Source organism: Bactrocera neohumeralis, chromosome 3 (genome assembly GCF_024586455.1).
Source record: "Bactrocera neohumeralis isolate Rockhampton chromosome 3, APGP_CSIRO_Bneo_wtdbg2-racon-allhic-juicebox.fasta_v2, whole genome shotgun sequence".
NCBI classification, from domain to species: Eukaryota; Metazoa; Arthropoda; class Insecta; order Diptera; family Tephritidae; genus Bactrocera; species Bactrocera neohumeralis.
This window is the reverse complement of record NC_065920.1, coordinates 70,683,827-70,699,439: the sequence shown is the minus strand read 5'-3', so window position 1 is coordinate 70,699,439 and position 15,613 is coordinate 70,683,827. Positions and strand designations below refer to the sequence as shown.

The following is a 15,613-nucleotide window of genomic DNA, read 5'->3' as shown; positions in this document are numbered from 1 at the left end:
ATGAAATTTTGTATTGAAAACTTTTTACAGTTTCATTAAAACGTAAAAAGCTGCTATTATTGCAGTCTGAAAGAAATATTTCTCATAGTTTAATTAAATGAAAATATAAAATATCATTATACGCAACCATATGGAGTAACTAGGAGTCTAATGATTGTGACTGAGCACATTGTGTAGTGAGGGCAAATATTTGTTGAGACAAGACAACTGGAAGTTGTAAGTTTTACCAATGTGAGATATATAAATGAAAAAATAGAAAATGAAATTCTTTTCGATTAAGTGGAAGGAATATAAGCAGCAGCTAACAACCTATAATACTGAAAATATTTCCGCGAAGACAAACTATTGAAGGAAGTTTTGTGACAACTTCTCCTCGGCTAATGAGGCAGCCAGACTGCACAACGCTTTGTCTAGTGGCAAGACCGTCACAGCACTATGCATTAAAAGACATGATAGGATCTATACGACCAGCGCAGAGGACAGGGTAATGGCACTCCTATTCAGCACTTCCTGAAGACGTTTCGAGCTGACCAAATTCCACCAATGGTCGCACATAGAGCAGATCGTTCGAACCGAAGGCGATGAAAATCGCACCCCTACACGCCTGTCAGCACACGCGCAAAGCAGCCAGTTCCATTAGCACTGCTCTTCACCAACTTACGGCCCAACTTCAGAATACGCTGGAAAATGGTGAGGTTGCGGTATGTGCCTTTCTGGACATCGAAGTTACTTTTGCTAAAGGCTGGGAAAGCTGAAACCACTTTAAGGGAGAGTAAGATTCATCTTGGTACTATGAGGGGCTGCCCACAGTGTGGAGTTCTATGCGATAGAGCCTAGTAGTAGATGAGCTCCTTGAGTTGCTTACAAAAAAATGGCATTCTGTGCCAGGGTACGCTGATGACATTAACAAAATGGCGCTGGGAGGTTACAACCTTGCAAGGTTTAGAGTTATGCTTTGAGATCATATGTGATATAAGAGAGGGCACAATAGACCATGGGTCGCAGTGAAAAAGCTCAATTATTTTTTTCTAAGAAAAAGTGAAATGAAAACGATGTTCAGAGTTTTGAAAATTTTTGCTGTAATTGAACACAATGAATATTGTGGTCGATAAAAGAATACTTCTATGGACTATCTGACTGAAAAATAGTCTTATGTTGTTTTATGCTTTTGAACATATGCTTTCAATCCCTCAAATATAGAATGTATGAATCTGATCAAGCTTTCAAAAATTGGATTAATTTCAACACTATCAAATGAAGTTTTTCATGCTAAGCGCTACATAAAAAAATATTACGTAATATAAGTCGTCAACTCCAAGTGTGAAACTTGTCAAAAAGAGGATCGTAGATTGTGAACTATTATATAGGACTCTAACTGCCAGAGAAACCCATGATTTTGCTGCCTACAAGTCCGCTCGTTTACGCTGAAATGCTTCACGTCTATCCGTAAAAAAAAGCAAAACAGTATTCCTTATTGATTGTAATAAACTCGGTGTGAATTAAATCACCATAATCAAAGATAACGTTTAGCACCAGTATGATTTTGAACTGAATTTTACTTCCTTTTTTAGATTTCGCTCATTTTTGGTATGCCATTAGCTAGATTGTCGACCAGTTTCGATTTTCTACTCATAAACTCATGTCTCCAGTAATTATGCTTTTGTTGAGCGTAGTGTAATCAGCTTCGTTGTCAAAAGTCGCCTTAGCGACGCCTTTTTGTAAAAGACTCATGTCTTTTGGTGCTAGTGTTGCATTGACACGCTTCATATCCAAAACATTAACCAGAACGTGCTGAGTTGATCCTTAAGAGCTGTTAACAGAGGTCAATCGCGAAAGGCAATTCTTCGATGATTTCACCACTTTCACTGAATACTTTGTGTCACTTAACAACTTGTATTGGTAATAAAGTCCACTCTCCTAAATAGTTTTGCAACATTTTCAGCGATTTCGTAGTCATGATTTCATTGAAAATACAAAATTTCAAACACACTCGTTGTTAAATTTTTTTCATGCTAAAAATCGCCAGACAAATTTCGTGGGACTGTGTGGAGATTATATTAGATCTCTAATTGCATATTACATAAATCGAATGGAAATAACATATGCACAAATTTTAGAAAAAAATATTTTTATAAATTGTCAAGCTTTAGCCTTTATTAAAGCACGTACGAAATCGGTTTTTTCTTTTATATCGGATATAAATAATGTAACTTGATTAACTTGCCTATAAGTGTTTTTATAAGGTCGTCATCAAAAGGAGAGACTCTCATCCGAAGCTGTTTCTTCTTTTCATTGGAGGTTCTTTTTACATGGCTGGTCCCAAAAAAAGCGCAAAACCCTGAAAGGCATGTTTCGACTTTAGCTCGCCTTCAAACGGATGGTTTTTGGATACCCAGAGGATACTTGGTCTAAGACCGGAAGTCGTGAGCTGCTTGAGCTATATGTAAAAGAATCGTTTCTGGCTACTCCCAAGTCAGAGAACTTTCCTCACTTATATGAACATTTACAAAGAGCTGCATACTCCAGTTTTTTTTTTTTTTAATTAGCTTCTCATAGGACTTTTTTCATGACAGATATAATAACACTGATAGAGTCCAGCAATCATGTAGTAAATTTGTCTACCAGTATTTTTATAAGAAAATTAAGCTAATTCACTTAATTGTGGACATTTTTGCAATGCCCACAGACCGTTTGAGGATTGCTTTTAGTAAAAAAATATAAAATCAAATAGGAAATAATGCTTTTGTGCTGGTTAAAGACACGCCCATAAGTCACAATTTATATAACAAAATGATTATGGTTAAACAAAAAACAATAGACAACAAACACCACTTAATTGGATGGCAATTAGTAAACTCATTGGCATTTATATGTCATATCTGTATGTATATTGTTATATAAACATATATGCAAGTAGTCACTTGTGTCTGTTCAAGCAATTTTAAATGCGTTTGTGTTTCAATAAAGTATTAATTTACTCGGCTGCAACGAAAGTGTTGAAATGCCTGCCCCAAAATGAAATTTACCAACACACAACTGTTGATATTTATGGACCTTTTAGGCTTAATTGCATTTTAATTGGTTTTTAAGCAGACAACAAATGTGCAAAATATAATTCGATTGCAATTTAACCGGCCAAAAGCGTAAAAGGCTGTGTGTAAATATTTTTCAGTGGCAATAAAGCGGTTTTTAGGTCAAACTGTGAGCAAGAGATTGCACTTATGCAAACACATAAGGCAACGGTCGACTTGTGGACGTCATAGTATAAGTGGCGGAAATGCGAGACTTTAAATTCAATTGAAGAAAGGATAATGATTGAGGTGCATTTAGTGAAGGAAGGTAATAAAGACTGGACTTCATTAATTTGAAACTTATTGGTTTTTAACTATTTGTACTGTTTGACTGTTTCGGAAAGAGTTTTGGAATATTAAGCTGCCTTCTTAATATAATTTGGCATTATGTTTAGGGAAAAAAGTGATAAATATGATATAGAAACTAATAACTTTTGTCAACGTCATGAAGAAAAATATGAACTTTCTTGCTGAGTAAGTTTTTTCCTACCGAAATTCCATCATTTCCTGAATCTGCTCTAAACTCTCCAATCGTGCCGTATTATAAATTCATGAAAAGAATTGAATTCAATTTCTCATAGACTTTCCGAAGTTATAGTTAGATTTTATATGCCTTGCGGATGTTTCAGTTTTTCTTTTGTACTCTTTTACTAAAAGCAATTCTCAACCGGTTTGTTGGCATTTCGAAAACTTCCTGAATTAAGTCAATTAGCTTAATTTTCTTAGAAAAATGCTGGTAGACAAATTGACTATATTCTTGACGGACACAATTAGCGTTATTATATCTACCATAAAGGAAAAACTATTATGAGAACTTAATTTTGCGAATCCTCTTTCAATAGTTTCAACAGTTTCGATACTAAGTGACTAAGAGGAATTTTAATCTACTTTACAAGCATTTCAAACACTTCTTAAATTTAGTCAATTAGCTTAGCTTCATTAGAAAATCAATTATAGATTATCTATGATAGACTTAGTTTAGCCCTGAACCATTCTTTTCGTTGACTCTTAATAATTTTTTGCTCTTCGAGGCAGAAACTTCTTCTTATTGGAAGAAATTCTTTAAAATTTAAAATCATGTGAAAATCGGAATGAGCACAATTCTTGCCAATTGTTCTTAGGGATCGTGTATCTCGCAGATCTTTAATATTTACATCAGTTCAAAGGTAAACCTTATTTAGATAGACCAGAGTCGACAAAAATGAGAAATCGAACTTTTCGAACAATTTCCAGCATACATAATGGTTCACAAGAAACAGAGATAAAAAAGAAGACGGAAGAAGGAGAGGAAGATGGTAAGAGAGAAAGATAAATACAGGTGGATAAGCAGAAGGAAGGTACAGTACATAGATTTTAGAATAGACTCGTGAAGACGGTATTTCAAGCACGAATAGTTTATAGCCTTAACTGTAGATAAAATATTATTTAGGAGAATCGATCCAATACCATCACTATTATATCGAAAAACTTTAACTAACCTTATGTAAAACAAAAAAAAACGTTAACTTATAGCTTATCGGCACAGTTCGGCAATCTATCGGTCCTCGCTCGTTGATGTTCTTCAGTCGAGTAATTGCTATTCGAACTTCTTCATGTTCGGGCAGTGGCACATCTGCTCCATCGTCTTCGATTGAGGAATCGGGTACACCAGCTCTTGTTATGCTTTCACTTCCCTCTGGAACACCTCTGGAGATTCTACAAGAGTATGATCCGGGCATGAAACCTTCTGTTAGTCGCCGTGTCTTTTCGTAGAGTCTTCGAGCTTTACTTCTGTCGGCCAGCTGTACGTAAGGAACTTGAATTGCTGCATATTTTACAGTACTACTACGATAAAGGCAAAAATGCATCTTATGCCGCCAATAAAATTTGTGCAGTTTATGGACCCGATACAGTTTTCATTTCCACCGAGCAACGATGGTTTCAACGTTTGCGTTCTGGTGTAGAGGTGTTCGAAGATGCACCACGCTCCGGAAGGCCTGTCGTCGAAAATTGCGATAAAATCGCTGAATTGGTCGAAAGAGACCGGCATAGTAGCAGCCGCAGCATCGGTCAAGAGCTGGGCATGAAACATCAGAAATTCATTTCAATTTCAATAAAAAAAAATCAAAAAAAAAAAAAAAAAAAAAAAATAAAAATAAATAAAATTCAATAAAAATACCGCAAGACTTTTTTGACAACATAATATATTGAAAGACAAATGGAAAGATCATCTTATCAACTAAGCACGTCACGCAGATCATTTATATATACATTTTGTACGATCTCCAACGTTTCCTTCCGAGTATTAGAAACTTCGTAGCAAATTTAATGTACCCTGTTTAGGTTAAGAAAATGGGGAAAAAGTTGTAGACGAGTTATCATCAGAAGCACTGTGCCAATAAAGTAACTGCAAAAAACTCCAGCACAATTTTTTTGTGGTTCTCTTGCGCTCCCAGCGAGTCAAACGTTTGGCAAAGTAGCTGATAAAGTGCCAAGTGGGGGCAGTTAGCGGCACCGAATGACCAGCAGGCAGACAGCCAGAGAGACAAGGCGCACGAAAGGCTGCTTGCGAAGTGCCAAACAATGGACTCAAGCCAGATATAGTGGCAAGCACAAAATGCATAGTGTATTTGTATAGAGTGTCTTTGTAGTCGCACGCTGTTTTGGCGATGAGTCAACACGCTGTCAAATAACTTTCAACGAATGCACTAGTTTGTATGAGTGTATGTGTGTATGCTTGTGTATATGTATATATATATCACGAGTGCGTGTGGCTTTGTCCATAGCTGTTCTTTAAAGTCGCCAACTACATTAGATAATTTCCCCAAAGACCCAAACTGGCGACAGACAACGCCAACGTTGAAGAACAAAAAGTCGAGAAAAATGCCAGTAAAATGGAATAAATGCAAAAATAATGGACAACAATCGTAGAAAATTGTAGTGCGGCCACTGGCAGCGACACCAAGCTAGTGACAGTGCAATGACAGCACACGCACACCATCAAAGCCAACTGCATAGACTGAAGTGTAGTCTACTTTACGGCTGAGTGACCACTTATTTATGCGCTTAATGGGCGCTTGTATGCCATATTTAACGCTATTGTAAGCCATTACACTGCATATTGACATAAACACACATACTCAAGTATTTACTCACACATACACACGCATATATATGCAATGTAGCGTCAGTGTTTGTGGCTGGCAATTTTATTTAAATTTATTTAAAATGATTATTAATAGTCTGTTGACGTTGTAATGCGCTTTGCGGCACCGTTGCAGGCCCCAAAGTGTGCACGGCACGTAAAATAACAACAACAACAAGCATGTTGTTAAAAAACCCGTACTTTAAACAGTGGAGTAGCGATAAAAGTAAACAGTATGTCCACGCCAAGCATAAATATGGCTGCCCTGGGAAATTTCTGGTGCACGCTAAGTGTGTGTGGGGTAGTGCAGGGCGTGGCATTGTGTTGCAGCGACAACTTATGGGCGTTCGATTGTGGTGCCGTTAAACAAAGGGGACACGTTGCAGTGCCAAACACAGCAACAAAGGCACAAAGCAACGCAACGCTTGCGCAACTAACAAAACAACGGTGTTTATATACACCGCACACACACACGCACACACATTTCCACACTTAGTCTCCAACAAAGCTTTGTGCGTTGTTTATTTTTCAGCAAACATTTAATTTAAACTTTTTACTCGCCGATTCCTTCCGCTGGCAGGCATTCAATGTGTTGGTGCAAGCCCTAATTTAGTTGGTGTGTGTATTTCTGCTTATTCCCATACACTTACATGTGGTCAGCATATGCACATGCAGTTGGTTACAGTGTTTTAAAGTAATTTAGTTGCCGCATATGCGCATTTTGTTGTTAATTAGCCAAATTAAAAGCCAAAAGTGTTTGCTAAAATTTACAGTTTGTTGATTTCATGCATTTTTGATTTTATTAGTATTTATAGCGTTTGTGCAGTTGGTTGGAAATTTTAATTTAGTTGCGTAATTTTTGGCTTTTTATTGGTTTTTCCAGTTGTTTAATATTTTAGTAATGAACTTTTAGCAAAACTACGAGAAAAATTTTAAAAATAGAAATTTTGGATTTTTTAAATTTGAGTTTCTACAAAACTTATATAAATAAGCATTTTTAATATTTGTAATTTTTTTAGAAAATTATTTAAAATTTATTTTGTACATTTATTTCGGAATTACTGCTTATTAAATTTTAAACAAGAAATGAGTCTTTGAAAAATAGTGATGATAATAATGATGATTTGATTTTTGCAATTTTGAATATTTTTTAAATTTAATTGCAACGAAATTTTTATAAATTTTTTATTTTTTTTTAATTTTTTTTCGAAAATTACTTTTTGTAATTTTCTTTGGAAATTTATTTTGATTTGAACCAAGTATAAAAAATTACTATACATTTTTTTTTAATAGAGATTGCAATTTTTAATAGTTTTGAAATTTATTTTTATAATTTTATTAATTTTCATTTTGGAAAACTATTTTTTTTAATTTTCCTGGGAAATTTATTTTGAAATGGTCGTTTTTTAAATTGTATACAAGAAAAGAGTGTGAAAAAACTATTTTAAGAATATATTTTGTTTTTTTTATTAACATTTCAATTTTGAATATTTTTTAAAATTTAATTTATAAATTTGCATTCTTAAAAATTATCTTTAGAAAATTATTTTTGTATTTTGTAATACTAAAATCGAAAAGTATTTAAAAAATTATAATGAAGACACATTATTTGATTGTTAATTAGAATTGCAATTTTGATGTTTTTTTAAACACTGACAAGTTATGAAAGCTGTGCTTAAAAAATAATGCGATTTTTAGTTTTTTGAAAAAAAAAATATTTATTCTCCATTCATACACACCCGAAAAAGTTCAAAGTATCATAGACAACTACATATGTTAAATAATTATAGTATATTTACTGTATATAAAGGGTGATCCATTTTGAGATTTCTAATTTTTTTTTAAAGAAAAAACGCAAGAACTTCAAATTTAATCGGGAATGTCTATTAACATTCGAAATAACAGGAAAAAATCTAACTGTGTAATATCACAGGATCTTGATGGCCAATCCACCGGCACAAAATGAAATTATCTGCTCAACGAAGTTTTCTCTCAAAAAATCCATTGATCGACGCAATGTGTGGGAAGTGTCGCCGTTTTGTTGAATCCAAATGTCGTTGTTATCAATTTTAGACGTCAAATAGTCGGTTATCATGGGGCGTTAAAAGTTGCCATTGATGGTGATGATCTCACCGTTCTCTTTGCTATATCGATGAATTAGTTAAGGTTTTAAACTATGGATACTCGCAAGAAAAAAACTTTCAATACCATTCAGTTATCTGCTTTTTTAGATATAACTTTGTGGATATTACTTTTCTTCCTTAATGTAATCGAAATAACACTTGCTAAATGTATGTATTCATACTTCAGACTTTATCATATGTGTGATAAGTGATCTATCTTCGCGCTCCAATTTCGGGCCTATTTTTGGCGATAGTTTTCAAAATACAACACATAAAATATTTTGCTTAAATCAATTTAAATTTTTCAATAATTAATTGGTATACTTGGAAATACATTGTTTTTTCAAAACTCTATTATTGACGTGTCAGCGACGTAGTAGATTTATTTGCGAGAGATTTCATCTTAAGAACCTTAATACCAACATTTTTTTTTCGGAGTCTTTAAAAACCTTGTTAAGTCTTCTATATCTAAGCTTGTTTGATATTTGAAAATTTACCAAATCCTAGCGCATTTTGTGATATTTTTCAAGCTAAAAAGATTGCAAAAAAAATGAAAAAATTACGTTTTCAAAAAAACTTGTGTATAAGGATAGTAAAATGTTTTGTAAATCATTTTGGTTCCAAAAACCCCAAATTTTTTGAAAAACAGCATCACGTTAACGTCTGTGCAACAATGCTTTCCAATGAGTTTCGGACCTATGTTTACCGCGCGGAAACAGAGGATCGATCGAGGCTGGAATTATGGGCCGACAACTTTTGGGTTTTGCATAACGATGCATTGATTCTGCGCGAGTATTTGCCAAATTTTCAATCAATATTGTGCCGTAACCAACGAATTTGCGTGACTTAGCTTTGAGTGACTTCTGGCTGTTCAGCTTACTCAAACTACTGATCCGGGGAAACCGTTTTGAGTAAATTGAAGACTCTGAACGTGTAACACTATGACCATTGAAGGCTATTCTGGAAATTGACTAACTGTTTCGAGGACTGGAAAAAACGTTGACACAAGTATATTGGAGCCAAGTAGGATCACTTTAAAGAGGACGACATAGATTTTGAAGAATAAATTAAAAATTTTAAAATTACGAAAAAGTATCACACTTTTTTGCTCATTGTAGTATTTTGATAAACAAGTATGTCTCCTGTGTTTATTTTTCTGATGATTTATTTCGACGCTCTGGAGTGTTGTAATTAATGAGTTCAATATTATGTAAACTTTTATTATTAATTAAAGAGTACACTTTTTTATATTCGAATAGGCAAGTGATAAACACTTTCCACTGTTCTGACTAACTTTTATCACTCTTTACTTATTTTTGATTTTTTTGGTACGACATTTGGTGGAAAGAAGTTTTGACAACTCCCAAAAAAGTTTTTCTGACAACAACTTCTATGAATAATCTATGAACTTTAAAAACATTGAGCTCAAACATGAAATTAGTTAAATTTTTCCGTATGCTATTAGGTTTTGTCAGGTTAGATTAGGTTAGACTGCTAAACAAACGAAACACGCATAGACCAGTTTCGGCCCTTTACGATATCAGATGGAGTTCAGTTGCTAGATCCAAGAGGAGTAGTCATCCTTTGGGATGCCTGCGCTTGACGCAAATTTTAACAGACTCTGTGACCTCACTATCGATACTTGTATCTATCTGTACCTGTGTATCATGCAGTGGGGACCACAGATGCTTACAGCCTTACGAAGCTCAAATCAATAATAAGAAATTTTAGTAAAAACATGCCGTCAGCAGCTGTTTTTTCCGCTTGCCAGTTAATGTTTCTTAACAGAAGAACTTTAAATTGGTATAAAATGTGCTTTCAAATAATAATCTTATATAGACTTTACGTAAAGTTAAATATAATTCATTTAATTTTATATCTTTTCATAAAAATGTTTACTGAAAACTAAATAAACCTAAATCTTATTCCTTAAAAATCATAACAAACATCTTAAAATAAAATTCAGTGAACAGTAAAAATCCTTCAACAGTAGCACTTTCAACGTTTTTCACAGAAATTTAGTGTTATCCTTCCACATCAGAAATCAAAGCGTACGCAGTAAATGAGTTTTCGAATTGCTCATATGGTTTGTGGCAGCACAGCACTCATAACTACATAATACACAGTCTTTACATTTGCATTTATTTCGCATTTAATATGCTTCAACAAAAGTGAATGGCATCCTTACGCGTTTGTGTGTTTGACTCGCTTCTTATACGCCCATTATAATAGCGCATGTGTGTGGCAACCCCACCGCACCAACAAAAACCGCACTTTCATGTACTTGCAACAACTGAGTTAAGCCACAAAATTGGTCTGAACTTGTATTATTAATTCGTAGGCGGCGACGTTGCTTAGCAAATTTGAATTAATTAACTCATAGTTTGATGCGTTTTAATTTAACGCATTCTCTGCGCAACCGAACTATTGAGGACCAACTAAATATTTTCGGTTTTGCAACTTAAACTTGAACTGAATTCAACTCAAACTCAACTAAACCACAACTATGAGGGTCCTTGCTATTTGCATAATGACGTTTAGCTGACCAAATGTTAGGAGGGTAGTAGATGTTGCCGGGTAGGAGTTGCTGTCGGAAAATAAAAGAGAGTATATAAAGTTAAAAATTTATGCATGAGTAACTATATTGAGGCGGGGTGAGCTAAAACGTTTAAAAATATTAAGGGATGAAAAAGGAAAATATTTAAATAATTTATAAACCTTTTGAATAGTACGTAAAAGTTGGCAAGTTGGCTTAATGAAATTTTAATATAACAAACGCATAAATGTATGCTTGGTGTGGTCAAGCAGTTGGTGGAGTCTTTGTAATAAGTGCAGAGCACAAGTTTGTATACAGACCACGAGCTTATTGAAATACTCCATGATTTTAAGGAAAGAGTTCCATCCTCCCTACTGTCCGCACATCTCCATTTCAATTGATGCTGCACCCCAGCAATGTCGCTGAACGTTAGTGTTGCTCTTGTCCAAGGTTTCCTAACAAGGTTGGAATTCTTTCTTGATGCTTCATATGACCTTAGTCGCTTTTCTAAAGTTTAGAACTCACCCATAACCGTTATTCTGCCGTCCCCGCTCATTATCATTCAAGTGTACTGACATCCTTCTCAGATTCCTGAGCAGTGCGCCTGTCATCGCAGCTCTTTGCTAGCATGTGGCGGTCCGATATCAACTTCCTTGCTTATTGTTGTCTGTTTTTTCTGTAAAATTTAATATTACCGAAGCCCCCGTGAACCTAGGGGAGGCTTTTCTGCCAGTTCTAGCGATACCGCCTCTTACCTCATCCGCACGTAAATTTCCTCTCGGCTGGCTTACCATCTCTTCCATGGGTTAACCGCGCTTCCAAATTGGAATTTTTTCTACCTTTCTTTTAGAATGATTCTTCCATCCAAATTCGTTTCCTTAGTTTGTTGATCGTTATTCATGCTTGTTGGGAGCCGATAAGAGCCATCATCTAACTCCAGGTAGGTAGTCGCCTTTAATGGTCTTACAGTTATCTGTGTTAAGGACGAAGGCGACGGTTGACGCACACTCATATGAGGAACCCAAAGTCCAAGTCCACATATCAATCAAATCATGAAGCCACTGATCTGAAGTCATCGTACTAGTCATATTCGAGAATCAAAGTTGTCTTAGGAGGTTTAAAGGGCTGTGAGGCCGTACATGGCGTCAAAGTTTAGTTATGTCTTCCTGCATAAATTGCTTTCTGTTACTTTAAAATGAAATGTTTAAAGTATTTTGCGATATCTATGACGAACATTAGTTTCAACCACTCGAATCAGATTCATGCGATGTCTTTTGCATTTTGCTGCTTCACTGAGGTTAAATGATGCAAATATTGGTCATAATTGTAACTTGCAGTGTTTTTAGTCAGTTTGTCGTGTCTTTTCGAATTAGAGGGGGCGGTTATCTGGACTGGATCTGAACTTATGTATACTTCAATTTCTTCCTAAAAGCTGAATATGCTTCACATTGGAGCGTAAGAAGGTTTGATGGAAGATATTATAGATTACTATCACTATAGATATTATAGAAAGGTTATTCTAACGCCAGAAAGTTGGCAAGGCAGGTATATTTTAATGAAATTTCTTAGGCGGAGCATGGTTAGTTCTGGATAATGGTACAATTTTCAAAAATGGGTTAAATCGGTTTACTATATCATATAGCTGGCCATACAAAACGTATAAACGGAATCAAGTTTTTGTATGATAAACTTTTTTATTTGGAGAGATATCTTCACGAAATTTGGCATGGATTAGATCGATTTACTATAGCTGCCATACAAAGTGATCGATAAAAATCAAGTTTTTACATGGAAAAATTTTTTATTTGAAAAGATTTCTTTACGAAATTTTACACAGATCATTACTCAAGGTAATGGTACAATTCCCAGAGATTTTGTTAAGATCGGTTCACTATAGCTTATAGCTGCCATACAAACTGACCGACCAAATTCAAGTTGATGTATAGAAAACTTTTTTATTGGACAAGGAATCTTCACGAAATTTGGCACAGACAATAACCTAAGACAAGGTCATAATCTCCAAAGATATGTTTAAGATCTGTCGACTACAGCTTATAGCTGCCATACAAACTGAACAATCGCAATCAAGTTTTTGCATGAAAATTGCTTTATTTGAAAGGAGATTTTAACGGAAAAAAGCTAATGGAAGAGGAAATATCAAGTTTTTCAGAGCCTCACTTTTTGAGATTTTAGAATCATCCATCGACATAACCTAACTAGTAACTCTAGCGGACAAAAATTTTGGATTGAATGCTTGAAATTTCTTTTTTCAATTTATTTTTTTAATTAAATATGACAAAATTATATTACTTTCCTTAAATAATATACCTCTTCCTTCACCTGCATCTACACCACCCTAAACATAACCTACAAATGCTTTCACACAAAGTTATTGCGGCCATAACAAGCTACCAAATTTGTGTAAAGTTTCACCAAAAATAAGTGCGTATATGAAAATTTTGGAAAATTTCGACACAAACTACCACAATTACCCAACCAAAGTTAGTTAACAGTTGTGCGCGCACACCCACTCACTGCGCTCTCAACTCCAAGGCCCGCATACTACATAACGGCTGCACTTAAAAGTGCTCGAAAGTATTGAAATTCAGAAAACTCACACTCTGTGCTTTTGTACTTATTTAAAGTCGCAATTGAAATGGCACGCACACACACACACGTGCGCGCATAAAGAACAGGAATTTATTTATTTTTACGAGCAAATGAAATGAAAATTTTATGCACACTTGTAAGTGTGTGTGTGTGTGTGCAGCTGTTGCGTTCATAAGCGCTTTGTGCAGCCAGGCGTATACGCAACATTTCGCAATGAAGTTATAACGCGCTCACACACATATACATACACATAAATATGCTTTTGTAAAATGTGTGCGTGTATTTTTGAGTATTTATGTTGCTCATACATTCCATTGAAACTACAGTGGCGCATAAAATTCGGTGAAATCTGTAAATTCTTGCATACAAATGAGATCGCTTGCAGTTAGAGTGGGTAAATGAGTAGCGCACTCCCGCTAGTGTTTGCCTCGCTCGAAGTGTTCATAAATAAAAGTGAGATGACCAATATGCTCTCTATGTGGTTTGTGTTTCTGCTTAGTTGGTCAAGCATTGCTTTAAAGTAAAATTGGTTGGTCTTTTAGCGGTTGAGTGTGTGGCGAGCACTTACACAGCGACACATACTCCCCCTGATTCAGCTCACTTATCAGGTGTGCAACTCACGTACCGTTGTGTGCCAACTTTCCACTTTCGCTGGCGTGTTGCTGTGGCTTTGGCTTGACCAACGCTGATGCTGCAAATTAGTAGCAGATGCTTTGCTGCTTCAATAAAGCGCTTTTACGGATTCTTTTATTTTGATGAGTAACGTAAATGTGAGGTTATGAAGGAGAGTCTGTTGTGAATGTGTTTATATTAGTTTAACGTAGCATCGAAATATATTTGAGATGATTTTGAGAGGAAAAAGTTTACCATAACTTCTAGGTCATAGCTCATCAACGATAAATTCTTATCCTTTACAAAAATTTTTTTTTTAAATTAAAAAAACTTGAAGATCTTACCACGCTTTAAATATAATAGTTATTCTCGCCTCGAATTCCATAATAAGTTAATCAACCATTTTCGGCTTTCAATGTTTTATTCAGCAGTGCTGAATTAAATAGCTTAAAAATTTTCATTTCTCACCTCCAATTTATACTATATCTGCCGACTTTTTTCAATCATCAATGTTCTTTTCAGCAATGCTGAATTGCTGAGCTTGCCTGTTCTTAAATATAGTATTCTCGCCTCGAACTCCTCATTTGGTTAACGAGCATTTTCAGCTTTCAATGTTTAATTCAGCAATGCTGAATTGAAAAGCTTACTATATTTTACATATAGTATTCTCGCTTCGAAATTATACTATGTCTACCAACTTTTTTCAACCATCAATGTTCTATTCAGCAGTGTTGAATTGCTGAGCTTGCCTGTTCTTAAAAATAGTAGTCTCGCCTCGAATTCCTCATTTGGTTAACGAGCATTTTCAGCTTTCAATGTTTAATTCAGCAATGCTGAATTGAAAAGTTTACTATATTTTACATATAGTATTCTCGCTTCGAAATTATACTATATCTAACAACTATTTTCAGACATCAATGTTCTATTCAGCTATACTAAATGAAAGAGCTTACCATATTTTACATATAGTATACTCACCGCAAACTCTATAACAGGTTTATCAACTGTTTTGGATTTTAGTATCATATTCAGCTATATATGCTTAAGCTGATTGAGCGCTGAGAGCCAAAAATATTGAAAAGACAGGTATGAAAGTGCTTTCATCTTTTTTTTTAGAGGCTTTGTTCAGTTTCTCTTCCTATAGCGAAATGTAACTCCATACTAGATTTACCAACTGCTTTGTCTTTCAGTATAGGATTCAGCTATGAATGCTTAAGGTGAATCAGCGTTGATTCTTTAAATTGAATGGGCACTAAAAGACAAAAATACTTAATAGACTGGTCTTTTAACTTTGCTAAAGATTTTTTGTGACCTCTCTTTCTCCAGCTGAATTTTGCTATAAGGCATATGTTTATACAATTTGGTAGTCAGCTGTCTTTAAGTTAAGTTGATTATGTACCGAATGGCAAACCAACTGGAAAGACTGATATTGAAACTTGCAAACTTTCATTTTTATTAAAAATTTCGTCGTCCTTCTCTTTCTACAGCTGAAATTCTGTACACATAAGACATAGTGTTACACAAGTTGATATTCAGC

At 34.8% G+C, this 15,613-nt stretch overlaps 1 protein-coding gene across 1 annotated transcript in view; it reads left to right on the top strand.

The window, feature by feature from the left end:
• LOC126753024 (gamma-aminobutyric acid type B receptor subunit 1) overlaps positions 1–15,613 on the top strand; it is a 499,314-nt gene that overhangs the window by 103,906 nt on the left and 379,795 nt on the right. The window lies entirely within an intron of this gene.